The following is a 22069-nucleotide window of genomic DNA, read 5'->3' as shown; positions in this document are numbered from 1 at the left end:
CCAGTCCCGGCCGCACAACCTCGTGACCGCGTCGACAAAGGTGAAGGTCGACGGGCACGAGATATCCTGCCTTCTGGACTCCGGGAGCACTGAGAGCTTCATCCACCCCGATACGGTAAGGCGCTGCTCCCTCACGCTACACCCCATTCATCAAAGAATCTCCCTGGCTTCCGTATCCCACTCCGTGGTGATCCGGGGGTACTGCATCGCCACCCACACCATCCAGGGCATAGAGTTCAGCGACTTCCGGCTCTATGCCCTCTCCAACCTCTGCCCTGTCTTGCTACTCGGCCTGGACTTCCAGTGCAATCTCCAGAGCCTAACCTTGAAATTTGGCGGGCCCCTACCACCCCTTACTGAATGCGACCTCACAACCCTTAAGGTCGACCTGCCTTCTCTGTTTGCATCCTCACCCCGGATTGCAAACCCATCACCACCAGGAGCAGACGGTACAGCTCCCAAGACAGGACCTTCATCAGGTCTGAGGTCCAGCGGCTGCTGCAGGAAGGTATCATCGAGGCCAGCAACAGCCCCTGGACAGCCCAAGTGGTAGTGGTGAAAACTGGTGAGAAAAACAGGATGGTCGTCGACTACAGTCAGACCATCAGTCAGTCCACGCAGCTCAACGCATACCCCCTCCCACGCATATCTGATATGGTCAATCAGATTGCACAGTACCGGGTCTTCTCGACAGTGGACCTGAAATCTGCCTACGACCAGCTCCCCATCCGCAAGGCAGACCGCCCGTACACCGCATTTGAAGTGGACGGCCGCCTTTACCATTTCCTTAGAGTTCCCTTCGGCGTCACTAACGGGGTCTCGGTCTTCCAACGTTACAGACTGCGGGCCACTTTCCCGTACCTGGATAACGTCACCATCTGTGGCCACGACCAGCCGGACCACGACGCTAACTTTTCCAAATTTCTCCACACGGCCAAACTCCTCAACCTAACCTACAAAAAGGAGAAGTGTGTGTTCAGCATGAACCAATTAGCCATCCTCGGCTATGTGGTTCAGAACAGAGTTCTGGGGCCCGACCCCGATTGCATGTGCCCCCCCATGGATCTCCCCCTTCCCCCTGCCCCAAGGCCCTCAAACGATGCCTGGGGTTCTTTTTGTACTACGCCCAGTGGGTCCCTAACTATGCGGACAAGGCCCGCCCTCTCATCCACTCCATCGGTTTCCCACTGACGGCCAAGGCTCACCAGGCCTTCAACCGTATCAAGGCCGACATTGCCAAGGCCGTGATGCACGTGGTCGACGAGACGCTCGCCTTCCAAGTCGAGAGCGATGCATCAGACTTCGCTCTGGCCGCCACCCTCAACCAGGCAGGCAGGCCCGTGGCATTCTTTTCCCGCACCCTCCATGCCTCTGAAATTCAGCACTCCTCCATTGAAAACGAGGCCCGAGCTATCGTTGAAGCTGTGCGGCACTGGAGGCATTATCTGGCCGGCAGGAGATTCACTCTCCTCGCTGACCAATGGTCGGTTGCCTTCATGTTTAACAACACACAGCGGGGTAAGATCAAAAATGATAAGATCTTGCGGTGGAGCTCTCCACCTTTAATTACGAGATTTTGTATCGCCCCGGTAAGCTCAACAAGTCCCCCGATGCCCTGTCCAGAGATATATGTGCCAGCGCACAAGCAGACCGACTCCGGACCCTGCACGACGATCTCTGTCACCCAGGGGTCACCCGCTTTTATCACTTCATTAAGGTCCGCCATCTGCCCTACTCCATCGAGGAAGTCAGGGTTGTCACCAGAGAATGCCAGGTCTGCGCGGAGTGTAAATCGCACTTCAACCGACCAGACCGTGCGCGCTTGCTGAAGGCCTCCAGCCCCTTTGAACGCCTCAACCTGGACTTCAAAGGGCCCCTCCCCCCCCACCGACCGCAACACGTATTTTCTCAATGTGGTCGACAAATATTCCAGATTCCCCTTTGCCATCCCATGCCCCGATATGACATCTGCCACCGTCATCAAAGCCCTCAACACCATCTTCGCTCTGTTCGGTTTCCCCGCCTAAGTCCACAGTGACCGGGGATCCTCATTTATGAGCGATGAGCTGCGCCAGTACCTGCTCAACAGGGGCATTGCCTCGAGCAGGACAACCAGCTACAACCCCCGGGGAAACGGGCAGGTGGAGAGGGAGAATGGGACGGTCTGGAAGGCCGACCAGCTGGCCCTACTGTCCAGGAATCTCCCGGCCTTCCGCTGGCAGGAGGTCCTCCCCAACTCACTTCACTCCATTCGGTCGCTCCTGTGCATGGCGACTAACTAAACCCCCCATGAATGTCTCTTTGCCTTCCCCAGGAAGTCTACCTCCGGGGTTTCGCTCCCAACGTGGCTGGCAGCTCCAGGACCCGTTCTCCTCCGCGAAGAGAGGAGCGGCTCCACAAGGCGGACCCATTGATTGAGAGGGTACATCTACTTCACGCAAGCCCGCAGTACGCCTACGTAGTATACCCCAACGGCCACCAAGACACAGTCTCCCTCAGGGACCTGGCGCCAGCTGGGTCCCTACACACACACCCCTCTGCCCCGGCGCCTCCCTCCCTCCCACCAGTGCACCCCACCACAGCCCCCGCTCCAGGACAATCCATTGTCCCCTTGGTCCCACCCAGGGATGAAGAGGATGTCGACACGCTCCCGGAGTCACCGACGACCGAGCCGATGCCTGACTCGCCACCAGCACTGCGGCGCTCTAAACGGTGGATCAAGGTGCCCAATCGTCTAAATTTGTAACCGTCTCTGAAATTTTAACGACAACCTATATGTAAATAATTTTCCACCACCCCCGCTGGACTCATTTTTAACAGGGGGTGAATGTGGTAGTTGCCACTGTTGTATTAGATTGTATATACTGCACTGCAAACAGGGGTATTATGGTAAGGCCCCTGTACTACAGGTATGGGGGTAGATCCCTGCCTGCTGGCTCCACCCAGTAGGCGGAGTATAAATGTATGTGCTCTCCGAACTGCAGCCATTTCAGCAGCAGCTGTAGGAGGCCACACATCTCTGTGTAATAAATCCTCGATTACTCTCTACTTTCGTCTCATCGTAATTGATAGTGCATCGCCCCCTCTCCCCACTGTTGTTTGCGAGGCTATAGAACCGCAATTGCTCTGAGAGCCTCGAGGGGCTGGAGAGGACTGGTCCGGGAGGGGGGGGGGGGGTTGGAGCACAGGGTTTCGCTCTGTGACCTGCTTCTGTATGTTTCGGACCCAATAGAGGGGATGGAAGAAATCATGAGGACTCATGGGGAATTTGGCCGGTTTTCGGGGTAGAAGCTTAATATGGGAAAGAGTGAGATGTTTGTGGTCCAGGCGAGGGGATAGGAGAGGTGACTGGGAGAGCTGCCGTTTAGGTTAGTAGAGGGAAGCTTTGGGTACGTAGGCATCCAAGTGGCGCGGGAATGGGACCGGCTGCATAAATTGAATCTGGCCGGGCTGGTGGACCAAATGAAGGATGATTTTCGGAGATGGGACGCGCTTCCGTTGTCTCTGGCTGGGAGGGTGCAAACGGTGAAGATGATGGTCCTCCCGAGCTTCCTATTTGTTTTTCAGTGTCTCCCCATCTGTATTCCGTGGTCCTTTTTTAAGCGGTTCAACAGAGTGATCACGGCTTCATCTGGGCGGGCAAGACCTCGCGAGTAAGGAAGGTAATGCTTGAGCAGAATCGGGGAGAGGGCGGGCTGGCGCTGCCAAATTTTAGCAACTATTACTAGGCGGCTAATATAGCCATGATCAGGAAGTGGGTGGTGGGGGAGGGGTCGGCATGGGTGCGTATGGAGGCGGCTTCATGTAAGGGCACCGGTTTGGGGCATTGGTAACTGCGCCTCTGCCGTTCCCACCGGCACGGTACTCCACCAGTCCAGTGGTGGTGGCGGCCCTGAGAGTTTGGGGCCAGTGAAGGTGGCATGTGGGAGCAGTGGGAGCATCGGTCTGGGCCCCAATCTGTGATCATCACCCATTTGCCCTGGGGTGTATGGACGGGGGGGGTTCCGATTATGGCGGAGAGCGGGGATTGAGAGGATGGGGATATGTTCATAGAGGGGAGCTTTCCCAGTATCAAGCCATTGGAGGAAAAGTTTGGGTTGGCGAGGGGAAACAAATTCAGGTATCTGCAGATGCGGGACTTCCCGCTCCTACCACTAAAGGAGATTCAGGACAGGATAGTTTCCAGAGGGTGGGTAGGAGAAGGATCATCTCAGACATTTATAAGGAGCGTATGGGGTCAGAGGAGATGCAGACTGAGGTGCTGAAGCACAAGTGGGAGGAGGAGCTGGGAGGTGGGATAGAGGATTGTCGATGGGCAGATGCGTTGAGTAGAGTCAACATGTCCACAACACGTGCCAGGCGCAGCCTGATACAATTTAAGGTTGTTCACCGGGCTCACATGACAGTGGTCCGGATGAGCAGATTCTTTGGGGTGAAAGACAGGTGCGCAAAATGTGCGGGAGGACCAGCGAACCATGTCCACAAAGCGTAGGGGATTTTGGCAGGGGTTTGCGGACGTCATGTCCACGGTGTTAAAAACAAGGGTGACACTGAGTCCAGAGGTGGCGATTTTCAGGGTGTCAGAAGACCCGGGAATCCAGGAGGAGAAAGAGGCAGACGTTCTGGCCTTTGCTTCCCTGGTGGCCCGGAGACAGATACTATTAGCTTGGAGGGACTCGAAGCCCCCGAAGTCGGAGACCTGGCTATCGGACATGGCTAGCTTTCTCTGTTTGGAGAAAATCAAGTTCGCCTTGAGAGAGTCACTGTTAGGGTTCGCCCGGAGGTGGCAACCGTTCGTCGACTTCTTTGCGGGAAATTAATCATCAGCAGACAGAATGGGGGGGGAGTAGTTTAGATTAGAGTAGGGGTCAATAAGGGAGGGGCCTGTACGAGAAGTAAATGGCTTTTGCACTATGTTTATGGTTTCATGTATATTGTTTATTTGGTTTTTGTTACTATACCAAAAATACCTCAATAAAATGTTTATTAAAAAAAAAATAACATATCATTTGCTGATATATGAAAAGCAGATGCACTGACAACCATATGTTGCCTAAACTGTTTACTCTGGAGCTGTCAAGAGCAGGTTGGATTTGGCATGTAATTCTGGAATAGGATCAGGATAGACTACATGGTAAAGGAAACTAATACAACATAAGACTTTGTCCCCTATTGTGGCCTCGCTACCTGGTTACTTTTCCCACCAGTTGGCTTGTCTGGACCCTCACAATGGCATTATGGCTGTTATCATCAAATTACACTGTCGTTTCTCCTTTTACTCCTGTGATATCTTTTCCAGCTTTGAGCACCTGACCTTATCCCACCTTTCTCACTGCTCCATAAAATTATTTATTCTCCATTAATCCTTTGCAAACCACTTCAAAATTTTGTTCTAAGAATCTATCCTGCTACTTCAGCTTTGCAGTCAGTGACTCCCCGTCTTTGATTAATTGAATCTCTGAGCAGTATTTAATGGAGGCAATGGGGATATCCACCCTCAACCAAGAGAGCTGGTGAGAACGCCATGTCACCCTTTTTGGGAAAACCGTCTTAATTAAGTACCAGCCAGAAAGTGGTAGGCCTTCCCTGGGATGAGGACCCCAAGGGAAGAAGCCGTACCCGTTGCTGGCTAATCAGAGGCCAGCAGCTCTTCTGTACTCAGTAGCGTCACCAGGAAGGTGGTGACTGCTGCTGGCACTATACTCACCCGAGGGCTAGGATCACCTGGACTTGGGCACAGGTGAGTCACAGAGTTTTTACACCAGAGAAAGAGGCCTTCCAGCCCATCGTGTCCACATGGACCATCAAGCACCTATCTACTCTAATCCCATTTTCCAGCACTTGACCCATAGACTTATATGCTGTGGCATTTCAAGTGCTCATCTAAATGCTTCTTAAATGTTATGAGGGTTCACATCCCACCACCCTTTCAGGCAATGAGTTCAAGAATCCAAACACCCTCTGGGTGAAAATGTTTTTCCTCACATCCCCTCTAAACAATTCTACCCCAGCCGTACCTTTAATCCATGCCCTCTAGTTATTGACCCCTCGTTAAGGAGACATGTTCCTTCCTGTCCACCCTATCTATGTCCCAGATAATTTTATATACCTCAATCAGGTCCCCCCTCAGCCTTCTTTTCTCCAAGGAAAATAATTCCAACCAACCCAGCCTCTTTTCCCCGCTGCAATGCTCCAGCCCAGGCAACGTTCTGGTGAATCACCTCTGCATCCTCTCCAGTGCGATCACTACCAGAACTGTACCCAGTATTCCAGCTGTGACCTAACTAGTATTTTATACAGCCACATCATTACCTCCCTTCTCTTATACTCCAAGCCTCAGCTAATAGAGACAAGTATCCCATAAGCCTTCTTAATCACCTTATCTACCTGTCCTACTGTCTTCAGGGATCTATGGACATGCACACTAAAGTCCCTGTTACCCTCTGTACTTCCTGGGGTCCTTCCATTGATTGATTGATTGATTTGATTTATTGTCACATGTGCCGAAGTAAAGTGAAAAGTATTTTTCTGCGGCTGAGGGAACGTGCACAGTACGTACATAGTAGACAAAAAGAATAATCAACAGAGAACATTGACAAATGGTACATCGACAAACAGTGATTGGTTACAGTGCAGAACAAGGGGCCAAACAAAGCAAATACATGAGCAAGAGCAGCATAGGGCGTCGTGAATAGTGGTGTTACAGGGAACAGATCAGTCGGGGGGGGGGGGGGGGGGGGTCAATGAGGAGTCTTGTAGCTGTGGGGAAAAAGCTGTTCCTATATCTGGATGTGCGGATCTTCAGACTTCTGTACCTTCTGTCTGATGGAAGAGTCTGGAAGAAGGCAATGCCTGGGTGGGAGAAGTCTCTGATAATGCTGTCTGCCTTCCTGAGGCAGCGGGAGGTGTATACAGAATCAATGTGGGCAAGCTTGTGTGATGCGTTGGGCTGAGTTTACCACACTCTGCAGTTTCTTGCGATTTTGGACCGAGCAGTTGCCATACCAGGCTGTGATGCAGCCAGATAGGATACTCTCTAACGCACATCTGTGAGAGTCGATGCAGACATACCAAATTTCTTTAGCTTCCGTAGGAAGTAGAGACGTGGTTGGGCTTTCTTGACTGTTGCATCAACATGAGTGGACCAGGACAGACTGTTGGTGATGGTGAGCCCCAGGAACTTAAAGCTATTGACCATCTGAAGTTCAGAGCCATTGATGCAGACGGGAGTGTGTGTCGTGCTATGCTTCCTGAAGTCGATGATCAGTTCCTTGGTCTTTTGACATTTGGAGAGATGTTGTTTTCAGTACATTGTATATTCCCTTGCCTTGTTGCTCCTCCCAAAAAATGCATTACCTCACACTTTTCAGGATTACATTCCATTTGCCACTCTTCTGCCCATCTGACCAGTCCGTCTATATTATCCTGCAATCTAAGGCTTTCCGCCTCACTATTTACCACACCACCAATTTTGTGTCATCTGCGAACTTACTCATGTCTCATACACTCATGTCCAGATCAATAAGCGATTTTCATTTCATTTCATTTCTCCATCAAGTTCCAAAAGCTCATGGATTTCATTGCCCCAAAGGTGGAGACCATCTGATGAGCTTCCTCTGCTGTTATTCTAACTTTCCAGTAAATCGGACTTCACACTTACTGGCCCTGAATTGACATTGTTGTCTACTTTCTCTTCCAGCTTCCTCATGATATCTCAGAGTTCATCTCATTCATGATATCTATCTCCAGCTCTCTTGACCCTATTCCCACTAAACCATTGACGAACTTCCCTTCTTGACCCCATGTTATATAGTAAATGGTAGAAAATGATTTCCCAGCCTTGCAAAACTACTTTCATTTTCCCATTCTTCAAAAATAACACTCCTTGGCCTCTGTTATTGCATATTGCTGTGCTAACAATATTGTCCCCTTTTGCCCAAATGCATGCCAATCTTTCTTGAAACAGGTTTCTCTGGTCTCACGCATGGCGTGACCCGCTGCGTGCGAAAACGGAAAATTTGGCAGCAAAAGCTCCATTCACTTTCAGCGGCACCGGAAATTCCCAGTCACAAACGAGAACAGAGAACGTTTGAAACACTCCACTCAGATTTACACACTATCTTCCTATCCCCACACCCTCACTGCTGCTGTCCTCCAACATTGCAACAGTGATGACAATTGAAAATACATAATTGACTGTGAAAGGCATAAATCCTTTCTTTATCACCTTATATAAAATTCCTTCATAATCTCGTCACTGTTAATCTCAGTACCACAACCTGCGGGAAGTCTCCACTCCTTCGACTCATCCCACACCACCAGCTGTGTGTTGACATGTGCAGGCCCCATATCCTGAATATTTCCCAAACCCCTCCAACCCTCTTGTCACAGTTAACATGCTGCTTAAAAGCGACCTCTTTGATTTAATATTTGTAACTCGACTTCCGGTGGCGGCCATGAGCTGAGTGATCAGATGAAAGGTGGCTCTCTCCTTGAAACTTCCTCTTACATCTTGCTAACCCGTCAAATTAGCACCATAAGGCCCAAAAGGTTCCCCCCAAATTTAACCCCCCCACCTACCATTCAACTGACTGAGATGCCGATAATCAAGCAGCCAAACCTGAAGGCTAACAAAAGCAGAGAAAGGAAAACCCCGAGTCCAGAATGGGGGGACCCAACAGGATCGCCAACTCCGGTCCAATCGTCGACAGAGAAGCTGATGGAGTTCATCTCCGCTGAACTACTAAAACAGAGAAGTGGCAAAAGAGGACCTCAGGTAAGCAATGAAGTCGGCAGGAGAGGCTGCGTTGGCCTCATAAAGGGAGAAATGGACAGAGCGGAGCGGGGACTAGAGGCCCAAGAGGAGATGGTGCGGGACTTGGAGAAGGCAACCACCGGCCAGGACGAGAAGATTGCCTCGCTTAAAGCCAAGGTGCCAAGGCTGGGGATGGCCCAGAAGGCACTAAAGGTGTACTTCGACACGGTGTCGCAGAAGGCTGAGGCGACTGAGTGTCTTTAAGACAGAGATGGATAGTTTCTTGATTAATCAGTGGATCAGGCAGGAGAATGGGGAATTTATTTTATTCGTTTGTGAGACGTGGGCATTGCAGGCTTTGCCAGCATTTATTTCCCATCCTTAATTGCCCTTGAGAGGGCAGTTAAGAGTCAGCCACATTGCAGTGGGTCTGGAGTCACATGTAGGCCAGACCAGGTAAGGATGGCAGATTTCATTCCCTAAAGGACATTAGTGAACCAGATGTTTTTTTTAATGACAATCAACAATGGTTACATGGTCATCATTAGACTTTTAATTCCAGGTTTACATTGAATTCAAATTTCACCATCTGCAGTGACGGGATTTGCACCCGGGTTACTTACTAGTCCAGTGACAATACCACAATGCCCCTTCCTCCCCTGAGAAACATCTCAGCCATGATTAAATGGCGGAACAGATCTGATGGGCTGAATGACCTAATTCTGTTCCTATATCTTCTGGTCTTAAGGGGTGGCCATACCTTTCAACAAAAAAGTCGCATTCACTGCAAGGAACACGGTGACGGATCCAGGGGGACGATACGTAATGGTTAGTGGAACCCTGGAAGGGACACCGGTGGAACTTGTAAATATATATCCCCAAACTGGGACGACACCGAGTTTGTTAACAAAAATGGCAGAAATCCCCAACTTAAACTTCCACCAACTGATCATGGGGAGACTTCAACTATGTGCAGGATCCCAAAAACAGACAAATCCAGTACTAGAATGGGGGCCAAATCAAATATGACAAGAGAGTTAACAACCTTCATGGAGCAGATGGGAGGTTGGGAGGGGGGGAGGGGGGGGTTGCTACCGGTGGAAGTTTAACCACACAAGGGAGAGCAGTTTTCCTTCTTCTCCCACATCCACAGAGCCTAGTCCCACATATACTTATTTGTAGTGGATAAGATGGTGCTTCCAGGGGTGGTAGGGGTGGAATATTCTGCAATAATAATCTCGGACCATGCTCCACACTACATGGATGTATGGTTGGAAATGGGCCGGGCCCAGCACTCCCCATGGAGGCTGGAAACAGCCTTCCTTGCTGATTTGTTAAGTTGTAGGTGTAACATAAGCAGCTTCCTCGTGGTGCACTTGACAAAGGAAGGTTCAGACGTGGAGATAACTTCAACACGTTTATTAAACTATTTACACTTCTATTACTCGGGTTCGACACTACTGCTAATCCGACTATAGCTACCCAGACTGACTAACCAGTTGCTGCAATCCACGTGGTGGGTATAATACTGAATCAACCCTGTGTCTCTACTCACTGACTGTCTCCACTGGAAAGAGGCAGATCATGTGTGTGGTGTCCTTTATATATGGGTTGGTGTAATGCCCCCCTGTGGTTGTGTCACCTCCTTGTGTATCGTGAATGTCTATTGGTTGTATCCTATCTACTTGATCTATTGGTTGAGTGTGTGTATGTGATGTCACTGGTGCTCCCTCTAGTGTCTAGCTAGCCTACATGTATTTACATTGATGCACATCACCACACTTGCTGACAAGACATTCTGCAAAAAATTGTCACAAAGCATCAAAAAGTATGTTGCAACCAAAATCAGGAAGTCTCACCCTCTACATTTTGGGAGGCACCAAAGGTGGTGATCAGGAGGGAAATAATAGTGCACAGGGCTCTTAGAGACAGAAAGGATAGGGTAGCTAGGTAGCAGCTGATCAACTCCCTATTGGAAGTGGCTCGACGGTATTCCATGGCCCCAACCATGAAGCTACTGGCAGAGAGGAATAAACTACAAATGGAATTTGATCTGCTCTCCACTGGGAAAGTAGTGAACCAGCTCTGCCAGACACCGGGGTGGGGGATGCTTTTATCAAAACAGAGGCAAGGCCAGCCGCCTACTGGCACACAAGTTAAGGAAGCAGGTTGCCACAAAAGAGATAGAACTGCTAAGAGACGGGAATTGGAGTGTGGTCACGGCTCCAACGAGATCAACGGAGCCTTGGCAACCTTTTACCAGGGACAGTACACCTCCAAGCCTCCGGAGGGGGAATCGAAGAATGAACAGCTCCTTGATGGGCTGGAGGAAAAGACACAGGGACTGGAAGCACCTCTATGACTGGTAGAGATCATGGAATACATTAATTCCTTGCAGTCAAGAAAGGCACAGAGACAGGGCAGGATCCCGAAAGACATCTACAAGAAGTTAATTGGCCCCACACCTGCCAGAGATTTTCAATGACTCACTGTCGAGGGAGTCCTGCAGCCCACTCTGGCACAGGCTGATGTGTTAGGCAGGTACATTCGATGTGGACTGCACTCGATGCAGGAAAGCTAGGAACAGACGTGTAACACTGGAGAAGATCCAACACTGTTTTATTCAACGATAGAACTGATATACATATTCAGCTGTGGATCGTCACTATACTGAACTGACTGGAGACCTTTTAGTCGCCTGACCAGACTTACTAGCTACCGCATGGTGTTTGCACTTGCTCGCTCGTGGACTCTGATTGTCTCAGTGGCTGGGTCCCGAGAGAGCGGGAAACCTAATGCCCTCTGGCTTTATAGTGGTAGTGTCCTTTCTGGTGATTGGTTGCAATATGTTGTGTGCTTACTGGTCATCCTGTGTGTCAATCACTGCCTGTCTGCATCTCATTATATACATGAGTGGATATTATGACACAGGCCTCAATCTCAATAATCCCAAAAAAGACAACGGCCCGACAAAGTGCAGTTCGTACAGATCAATCTCACTCCTGAACAGTAACGCTAAAGTCCTGGAGAACTCTCTGAGGGCCATTTGTTAACAGCAAAATCAAACACCTACTGAACATGATTGTGACCGCACCTGGGGAGGGGACACCAGAGTGATCATCTCCCTGGATGCTGAGAAGGCCTTCGATCGAGTAGAATGGAGGTACAGCATGGAGGTGTTTGAACAGTTAGGGAGGGGCCAGTGTTCACCTTGTGGGTGAAACTACTGTACAGCACTCCCAAGGCAAACGTACGGACAAACGCCACCAGCTCTGAATACTTCCAGCTGCACAGGGGCACGAGGCAGGGATGCCAGCTGTGCCTGCTGCTGTTCACTGTGGCAATTTAGTCACAGGCTATGGCCCAAATAAAGTTCAGGTACCTGAACATACAGATAACTCAAGACTGGACATGGCTCCAAAGTGGAAGCTGTCGAGCCTGATGTAGGAGGTGAAGAATGACCAATGGACATGGGACTCACTCCAATTCCCACTGGCGGGAAGAGAGAAAATGATAAAAATGAATGTGCTGCCAAGGTTACTCTTCATATTCAGATCTCTCTCTATCTTCAACCCCAAACCCTTCTTCACCAGGTTGACATTCATCTGGGCTGGAATCAAATAATCCTTACAGTGCAGAAAGATTCCATTCAGCCCACCAAGTCTGCACTGATCCTCTGAAAGAGTATCTGACCTAGGCCCACTCCCTGCCCTATCCCCGTAACCCCATAAACCCACCTAACCTGCACGTCTTCTTTGGACACTTCAGGACAATTTATCATGGCCATCCAACCTTCCTTGCACATCTTTGGACTGTGGGAGGAAACGGTAGCACCCGGAGGAAACCCATGCAAACATGAGGAGGAAACGCAATCTCCATACAGACAGGCACCCAAGGCCGGAATTAAACCTGAGTCCCTGGCGCTGTGAGGCAGCAGTGCCAACCATTGTGCCATTGTGCCATCTACATATGTATAGTAAAATGGTGCAATTTATTTATGGTATGGATCTGACTTATGTGCCATGTACCATTTTGTCTTAAGTAGTCCTCTTCCTCCTTATAAATGAACGTCCTTGGGATAACATTTGATGGTTTTATAAATTGTGTTTATAAATTGTCTCAGGTATCAATGAAACAGCAGCACCGGTATCCACTTCCATTTTGACTTGGTTATCATTAAGTTTTGTAAATGCCCAGAAACATTGATAATCGCCGCTCACTGACAAGACTCCCAGATTCAGCAACTGAAGTTGTCCAGGTATGTTATCACCTGAGTGGTCTTGAACTTATAGACATGGCTAGTCTGTTGGATGCGTTTTCTTTCTTGCCCATCCTTGGTGTTGGTGAAGTTTGCCAAGCCCAGAATGCTTTGGCAATGTGGTCCTTCCTGCCACAGTTCTTTCGCTTTTTTTCTCGACTACAGCATCCCCTCGCTGAGTGTCCACCCTGTGTACACCAATGACAGGGTTGCAACCTTGCAGCCTTGTTTCTAACAGTCTCTATCTTGTGGATCTTCACTCCAGCTCATATCTGTGAAGCCTCTTTTGTTGCTACTCCATAGACATGGCAACTTCCAGAACAGTTTTGAGCACTAAATCGCTCAAAGTAAGCAGCTTCCTCTGAACAGCTTCACTGTGGAGTCCACATACCAACCTATCACGAAGAGTGTCATCTGGTATTGCACAAAACTTGCTAACCTCCTTAAAGTCACCACGAATTGCAAAATACTTTCACCTTCTTCCTGACCCTGGCAATGGAACCAAAACCTTTCTGCAAATAATAAAAGTCTGGGTGAGAAATGGCCTTCTAAATTAGTTCTCCACCTTTTCTCCTGGTTTTGCTGGGTAAAATAAGCTTTGCAGAAACATAAAGATTTTATGCCCTATCAAACTGAGAAATGCTGCAACCTTTAGGTCCTGCAGTGTTTGATTTGCTATGAGATGAAGTTGAAATCTCTCTTCATAGAGTCTCAAACAAACGCATCCATGGTGACCTTTTTTTCCTGCCATTTCAGACTCCAGCTCCTGGGGTTTATACTTCAACCCACATCCTCCATTCAACTTAGAAGTTTTCTTTTTCCCTGAGTGTAGTTTAATTTTTCCCAAGTAGTGGCCTGCACTGAGATGGAAGACCTCTGACTCCCCATTTTCACAGCCTCATTTCACCATGTACATGGTCCATACAGCCTAGACTCTATCCACTCAATGATGAGCTAGTTTTCGAACTGTTCTGCTTACTCACGGTTGTGTTTTGATTTTGTTTTTAAACCTTGTCCTTGGCAAGTAGGATTAAGGTGAATCCCAAAGTGTTTTATTTACATGTAAAAAGCAAGAGGGCGACCAGGGAAAGGATTGGACCACTTAAGGACGGTGGGGGGGAATCTATGTGTTAAGCCAGAGGAAATGGGTGAGGTGTTCTAATAGTCTCTACCTTGTGGATCTTCACTCCAGCTCATATCTGTGAAGCCTCTTTTGTTGCTAGCTCCGTAGACATGGCAACTGCCAGAGCAGCTTTGAGAGTTAAATCACTCAAAGTAAGCATCTTCCTCTGAAGAGCTTCACTATTCCTTTGCATCAGTGTTCACCAAAGAAAGGGACTTTGTGGAAGATGATTCTTGGGTAGGGTGTGTGGACAGTCTGGATCATGTTAACATCGAAAAGGAGGAGGTATTGGGTCTTTTAAAAGATATGAGGGTAGATAAGTCTCCTGGGCTGGAAGGGATTTACCCCGAATACTGAGGGAAGCAAGGGAGGAAATTGCTGGGGCCTTGACTGACATCTTTGCATCCTCATTGGCTACAGGTGAGATCCCAGAGGACTGGAGAATAGCTAATGTGGTACCGCTGTTTAAGAAAGGTAGCAGAGATAATCCTGGAAACTATAGGCCGGTGAGCCTCACTCTGTAGTAGGTAAATTATTGGAGAGAATTCTCAGGGACAGGATTTATATCCATTTGGAAACAAATGGACTCATTAGCGATAGACAGCATGGTTTTGTGAAGGGGAAGTGGTGCCTCACTAACTTGATCAAGTTTTTTGAGGATGTGACAAAGATGATTGATGAGGGGAGGGTGGTGGATGTTGTTTACATCAAAAAAGCCTTTGATAAGGTGCCTCATGGCAGACTGGTACAAAAGGTGAAGTCACACAGGATCAGAGGTGAGGTGGTAAGATGGAGACATAACTGGCTCAGTCACAGAAGGCAAAGGATAGCAGTAGAAGGGTGTTTTTCTGACTGGAAAGTTGTGACTAGTGGTGTTCCACAGGAATCTGTGCTTGGGCCTCTGTTGTTTGTAGTATACATAAACGATTTGGAGGAAAATGTAGCTGGTCTGATTAGTAAGTTTGCGGATGACACGGTTGGCAGAGAAATGGCAAATGGAGTTTAATCCAGACAAATGTGAGGTAATGCATTTTGGTAGATTTAACATAGAGGGAAAATATACCGTAAATGGCAAAACTCTTAGGAATATTGAAAGTCAGAGACATCTGGGCGTGCAGGCCCACAGATCTTTGAAGGTGGCAACACAAGTGGACAAGGTAGTCAAGAAAGCATATGGAATGCTTGGCTTCATTGGACAGGTTATCGAGTATAAAAACTGGCAAGTCATGCTGTAGTTGTATAGAACCTTGGTAAGGTCGCACTTGGAATATTGCGCACAATTCTGGCCACCGCACTACCAGAAGGATGTGGAGGCGTTGGGGAGGGTGCAGAGGAGGTTTGTCAGGATATTGCCTGGTTTGGAGTGCAGCTCCTTCATCAGGTGAGTGTTGAGGGTTTTGGCAAAGGTTGGTGAAGGGCCTGATGTAGGAGCTGCGCTCCAAAAGATAGTGACTCCGAACAAACCTTTGGACTTTAAATTGGTGTTGTAAGACATATTTGTTAGAGGAATTGCTGGTACTTCTTCTGTACAATCGTAAGGGAAGTTGGAAATGTTTAATCACAGGATTGAAAATAATTTTTATTCCCAGAGTTATTTTTTGTATGCTTACTGGCACGGTAGCACAGTGATTAGCACTGTTGCTTCACAGTGCCAAGGTCCCTAGTTCGATTCCCGGCTTAGGTCACTGTCTGTGCGGAGACTGCATGTTCTCCCTGTGACTGCGTGGGTTTACTCCGGGTACTCCGGTTTCCTCCCATAAGCCCCGCAAGATGTGCTTGTTAGGTGAATTGGTCATTTTGAATTCTCCCTCTGTGTATCCGAATCGGCGCCAGAGTCTGGCGACTATGGGCTATTCACAGTAACTTCATTGCAGTGTTAATGGCATCCTACTTGTGACAATAATAAAGATTATTATTGTTATTATTATTTTCAGCTTGATTATTGTGGTAGGCTATATTAGGGATATCGTGGTACCTTTGTGGGATGTACCTTATACTGTAGTATGAGTGGTGGAACCTGCATGCTGGTTCCGCCCAGCAGTTGGAGCATAAAAGTCTGTGTTTCACCCACAGCAGTCATTCTGTACCGGAGCTGCTGGAGTAATTACTTGTTCATTAAAGCCTTCAATTGGACTACAATCTCGCTTCAGTAGTGATTGATCGTGCATCAATTTAATGAACAAAATTGAAGAATGTCTGCTCTCCGCATCAAGCCAGAGTGAATACAAATCAACTCCCACGCGGTAAATGCAGCAGCAACTTTTAAACATTGGCTGGCATGTTTCAACGGGTGCATCAGGACGGCCCCGACTACCCCCATGGAGGAACAGAAAATGCAAGTCCACACTCAAGGGTGTGCCCAGAAACCTACATGCTTATCGAAGATGTGGACGGCTTCAAGGACGCAATTACTTTTTTAAAAGAGCACTACGTCCGCATTGTGAATCAGGTATACGCTCGGCATCTTTTAGCTACCAGACAGCTGATCCCAGGGGAATCACTGGACGATTTTTACCGCGCATTGTTAGTGTTAGGTAGAAACTGTAACTGTCCACAAGTCTCAACCAATGACCACACCGAACTCTTAATACGGGATGCTTTTGTTGCGGGCATGCTGTCCTCTAAAATCCGCCAGCGACTGATGGAAAACGACGCGCTAGGGCTTAAAGAGGCACGGAAACTTGCACACGCCCCAGATGTAGCCTCCCGCAATGCCCAGGCTTATGTTCCCGACCACGCGGTACCCGCATGGACAGGGTGGACTCCACCCGCGGCCGATTCCAAAGCACCCCTAAATTCCCCACAAGCTTGTGCAGTGTGGCAGCCAGGAAACCCTGGGGGGGGGGGGGCGATGCTATTTTTGCGGGCTAAACAAACACCACTGGAAACGCTGCCTGGCCCGATCCGCAATCTGCAAGGGCTGCTCGAAGAAGGGGCACCTCGTGGCAGTATGCAAGGCCCGGTCGGCCGCCGCTGTCTCAACAGGCGAACCGGGCCCGCTGCCATTCCTCTCCTCACAGGCCATGTGCGATTCATGGGGGCAGCCATCTTGGATGACGTCTCAGGACCCCGACTCGGCTGGCCATGTATCGCCTGATGAGATCTCCCAGCCGGCCATGTGCGATTCATGGGGGGCAGCCATCTTGGATCACGTCTCAGGACCCCGACTTGGTTCGCCGTGTATCGCCCGACGAGATCTCTCAGCTTCTGCCACAACTTGCCTCAGTGACACTGGACCAGTCTCGGCCCCGAACTCTTTCAACCGCTACGACGTCGGTACTCATCAACGGGCACATGACATCCTGCTTGATCGACTCTGGGAGCACGGAGAGCTTTGATGCTCGATCAATAACTCCTGAGACAAGATTGGAGACAATTGAAGGCTTTATTGCACTAGATGTTTCCCCCAGCAGCGCAGGTACAGAATGCAGCTGCTGGGGAGACTCAGGCTCTTATACTCCGCCTTACTGGGAGGAACCAGCAGGCAGGCTTCACCAATGAAAACAGCAGTCTCAGGTACCTCCCACACCAATGGTCTTCCAGCATTAGTCAGGGTACCGTAATACCCCTAATACCGACTACCACAAGCTTCACCCATCCCAATACGATAAGAGACTGCTCCCTCGCTGTACACCCGATTAAACAAAAGATCTCCCTGGCCTCTGGGTCCCACTCTGTGGAGATCTGGTGGTACTGCAAAGCCAACCTCACAGTCCAGGGCGTGGAGTTCAATAACTTCCGACTCTACGTCCTCCCCCATCTCTGCGTTGCCACACTCCTGGGATTGGACTTCCAGTGTAACCTGCAAAGCTTAACGTTCAAATTCGGCGGCCCCATACCCCCCCCTCACTGTCTGCGGCCTCACGACCCTCAAGTTCAACCCGCCTTTCCTGTTTGCAAACCTTACCCCCAATTGCAAGCCCATCGCCACCAGGAGCAGATGGTACAGTGCCCGGGACCGGACCTTCATTAGGTCGGAAGTCCAACGGTTACTAAAGGAAGGCATTATCGAGACCAGAAACAGCCCCTGGAGAGCTCAAGTGGTGGTTGTAAAGACCGGGGAGAAACATAGGATGGCCATAGACTACAGTCAGACCATCAACAGGTATACGCAGCTCGACGCGTACCCTCTCCCCCGCATATCTGAAACAGTCAACCAGATAGCGTAAAACAAGGTTTTCTCCACAGTAGACCTTAAATCAGCCTACCATCAGCTCCCCATTCGCCCGGATGAGAAGCAGATGGGCAGCTCTACCGCTTTCGAAGGGTCCTCTTTGGTGTCACAAATGGGGTCTCGGTCTACCAACGGGAGGTGGACCGAATGGTTGACCGGTACGGTCTGCGGACCATGTTCCCGTACCTCGAGAATGTCTCCATCTGTGGCCACGACCAGCAGGACCACGGCACCAACCTCCGCAAATTCCTCCATACCGCAAAAATCCTTAACTTAACCTATAACAAGGACAAATGCGTGTTTAACACCGATCGCCTAGCCATCCTCGGCTACGTAGTGCATGATGGAGTCATAGGCCCAGATCCCGAACGCATTCGCCCCCTCCCCCACTGCCCCAAGGCCCTGAAACGTTGCCTGTGCTTCTTTTCTTATTACGCCCAGTGGGTCCTCAATTTTGCGGACAAGGCCCGCCCACTAATCCAGTCCACGGTTTTTCCCCTATCGGCAGAGGCCCGCCAGGCTTTCAGTCGCATCAAAGCAGACATCGCCAAGGTGACGATGCACGCAATCGATGAGTCCCTCCCCTTCCAGGTCGAGAGCGACGCATCAGACGTAGCTCTGGCTGCCACTCTCAATCAGGCGGGCAGGCCCATGGCCTTCTTTTCACGCTCCCTCCACGCCTCAGAAATCCGCCATTCCTCCGTCGAGAAGGAGGCCCAAGCCATCGTCGAAGCTGTGCGGCATTGGAGGCATTACCTGGCCTGCAGGAGATTCATTCTCCTCACTGACCAACGGTTGGTAGCCTTCATGTTTGACAATGCACAGCGGGGCAAAATTAAGAATGATAAGATCTTACGAGGATCGAGCTCTCCACCCTCACCCCCCCAACAACCCCAACCTTTTTTTCACCGGCGCACACCACCACAGCCCCCTTCCCAGGAGGATCCGTGCTCCCACTGGCCCCATCCGGATGTGATGAAGCTGAAGACAACATGCTGCCAGAGCCACGGATGCCCGAGCCGACGCCAGCATCACCGCCGGGACTGCGACGATAGTTTCATTGTAAAATGAACTTGTAAATAATTGTCTGTAAATATGTGTATTGCATGTAAAGGCACCAAAGGGTACCGCTATAACCTCTACCACTGTAAAAGCAAGGCCACCACCCCCGCCAAACTCTTTTTTAAACAGGGCTATATTAGGGGTATCGCGGCACCTAGGTGGGATGTACCTTATACTGTAGTCTGAGTGGTGGAACCTGCCTGCTGGTTCCGCCCAGCAGGTGGAGCATAAGAGTCTGTGTTTCACCCACAGCAGTCATTCTGTACCGGAGCTGCTGGGGTAACTACTTGTCCATGAAAGCCTTCAATTGGACTACAATCTCGCTTCAGTAGTGATTGATCATGCATCAATTATAAAATGTCATATTGATGCTACGAGATTTTTATATCAATTATCACAGGCCAGTAAAATAAAGTAGCTCCTAGCACACAGTTAATCCAATCCTGAAGTTAAAAGTTTAGTCCTTAAACAAATGGATGAAATCAAGTTGTTGAAGGTATTCATAAAATAGAAATCTCATATTGCTTGAAATAATAATTTCATTTGTTGTTGATAATTAAGTGGTAGAAGGTGAGACAGTCCACTTATTTTACTTTTAAACAGAATCTTCACAATTGAAATTGAAGCATTTTATTTTACATTTATATCTTAAGCATTTATTTTTTGACTTAACTGGAAATTGGGACCAGATCCAAATAAGCAATGTTTGGATTTTCTTTAATGTTTCAGCCTTTATTGTTTGGTTAAATTGTTTGAACACACTGGAATCATTAGTTTAAAAGATACATTTTCATGAGAGAGATTTTCGACTTTTCATAGAATCGTAGAATTTACAGTGCAGAAGGAGGCCATTTGGCCCATCGAGTCTGCACCGGCTCTTGGAAAGAGCACCCCACCCAAGCCCACACCTCCACCCTATCCCCATAACCCAGTAACCCCACCCAACACTAAGGGCAATTTTGGACACTAAGGGCAATTTATCATGGCCAATCCACCTAACCTGCACATCTTTGGACTGTGGGAGGAAACCGGAGCACCCGGAGGAAACCCACGCACACACGGGGAGGATGTGCAGACTCCGCACAGACAGTGACCCAAGCCGGTATCGAACCTGGGACCCTGGAGCTGTGAAGCAATTGTGCTATCCACAATGCTACCGTGCTGCCCTTTTTTGCCATGAAAAAATTCTCTAAAAGATAAAATGATAACATTGCACTGTTTGGACAACACTGTGACAATATCAATGCACAATTCTTCAGGTTCCCTCCATTGTCTACTAAAAATAGTTTGACAAACAGTTTTTCGGAAGAAAGCATCTCTTCAGAAAGTTACAGTAATACATCATGTACCTTTAAGTGCGACAGTGCCATATACTGGAGATTTGATGTAAGTTCATTCTAATACAACAAAACATGCACAATATCAGTTGTGACCGAATGATTCATGTAAAACATTTGATTTAAAACATTCTGAATTTTGATTCCGAAATAAATATTTTTATTTATTTTTTTTAATTTAGTGTACCCAATTCTTTGTTTCTTCCGATTAAGGGGCAATTTAACGTGGCTAATCCACCTACCCTGCACATCTTTTTGGGCTGTGGGGGTGAGACCCACACAGACACAGGGAGAATGCCCAAACTCCACACAGATGAAATTTGATTTCTAATTTGGTTCCAGTTGTCAGTGCACCAAAACCCTACGAGATGGTGAAAAAGTGAACAAATGGTACATTAAAATATTCTTTACTGATTTCACGAGTAGGCTTACATTAACACTGCAATGAAGTTACTGTGGAAATTTACACCGGCACGCTAATAACTTAATGTTCTGGCCAGAGGTGAGGTGATAGTGGGTGCAAAGTCTGGAAGAGATTTCCATGTATTGGAATGTCCAACTGCAAGCTGACATCAAAATTATTATTTCACTTTAGGTTTTGCGTTTCAAAATGCAGGTCTGTGGTCATACACCTGTATGACTCATCTCAACTCTGCTATGTAAAGTCATGTGCAATGTGGCATATTAATCGTTAGTTTCTATGAATGTTGTAATGCCTTGCATTGTTTTTAAAAAGGAGAATAAGCAGCTAGAGCTACAAAGACATGGGACTGTATCCTCACAAAATGGGACTATGTCCCCACGATGGCATAAAAACGCTGACGTTTTACCCTGAAGGTTCCTGGGAAAAAGTGCAGCCGATTCAATGACCTGAAGGGGGCTAGCATGGACCCAGAGTAGTTCACGCAGCTGTAGCTGCGGATACGGCTGGTTTCGAGTCCGCAGCCGCCATGTGCGCTTCCCGACCGGCGATAGCAGGTTAGTTCCATGCCATCGGGAACTCGGCCGGTCGGGAGCGGAGGTTCGCTGGGCTGGCCTCTGGCAATGGGCCCTCAGCCGCGCGGAGTACTGCGCGATCTCGCTGACTCTCGGGTCCCGGAGAATCGCCGGACCGGCGCCGGGCCCGATTTCGGCGTGAAATTGGATTCTCCGCCCCAGCGCCGAACATGGGGCGTCATTCTCCGACCCCCCCGCCGGGTCGGAGAATGGCCGTTGGCCGCCGTGAATCCCGCCCCCGCCCCCGCCGAAGTCTCCGAAGGGAGAAAAGTCGGCGGGGCGTTAATGGCGCCGCTGCCGCGGAGAATGTCACGGGTCTGCGCAAGGCAGCCGATTTTCGGCCTGCCGATATTCTCCCTTCCGG

Source organism: Scyliorhinus torazame, chromosome 2 (genome assembly GCF_047496885.1).
Source record: "Scyliorhinus torazame isolate Kashiwa2021f chromosome 2, sScyTor2.1, whole genome shotgun sequence".
NCBI lineage: Eukaryota > Metazoa > Chordata > Chondrichthyes > Carcharhiniformes > Scyliorhinidae > Scyliorhinus > Scyliorhinus torazame.
The sequence above is the reverse complement of the archived record's forward strand: the minus strand, read 5'-3'. Positions refer to the sequence as shown.